Genomic DNA, 917 nt, shown 5'->3' with positions numbered 1-917 from the left:
GATGCTTCTTGACTCATAGGAAAAAAACTGTTCCAAGTATAGGGACCTGTGTCTAGATGGAGTATTACTTGAAATTATTTCTGCAAATATTCTATTTTGAATGATTTCTACAAACACAAATAGTCTCCCACCAGGGGAATTCTAAGCTGACCACCTATGTTCACATTTTAGCTCCTTCACTCTCTGAACACTGCAAAGTAGCCAATCAGGAGAAAAGAATCTGACCCAATATCTTTGACTGGATGGCTGAGTCATAACGAGCCAGAGAGCATTTTGGTAGAGATATTCCATTTAACAGGCCTTTTGGTGACCTATGCAACATGGGTTGTTGGACAACCTGGTTCTAAGTGGGCAGGTATCAGAGCGACTAAACTCATTACAACTAGCACCCCTGTTGGATATCTCAGCAAAGAAGCCAATGAACAGGCATGGGACATCTCTAAGGTAATGTCTCCATCCCAGGCTGAAAGTGCATTGACAGGGTAGTGTGGGGAAGGCTGCCCCATCTTTCAAGGGCTGTACATTGAGTTCTAAATAATAATTTCAGACTCCTAAATGTTTGCGGGATTGTGAAATAATTTCATGTACAAAGAATGATAGAGTAAGCATAATGTCAGGCTTGTGCCAAGCTAAAATACGGACCAACAAGAAAGCTGAAACAAGATCATCATTGTTTTTCTCCTGTCTAGGAGACATTTATGGCTAAATCAAGCATGTATTTTTTTAAATTAATCAATGTCTATTAATCTCCTGGATTTCCCCTTTTTGAACAATTTGTCATTCAACTAACCTGCTCTGGTAAAATGTGCCGTACAGTGGAAGCTTGGGAATTTCCTTGTGTGTCATGTTTCACATTGTTTGTGTTTAGCCGACTGGTATAAGTAGGTAGTAGCAGTGCAGGGCAGCAACACAGAACA

This window comes from Mauremys mutica, chromosome 7 (assembly GCF_020497125.1).
Source record: "Mauremys mutica isolate MM-2020 ecotype Southern chromosome 7, ASM2049712v1, whole genome shotgun sequence".
NCBI classification, from domain to species: Eukaryota; Metazoa; Chordata; order Testudines; family Geoemydidae; genus Mauremys; species Mauremys mutica.
This window is presented reverse-complemented; position numbering follows the sequence as displayed.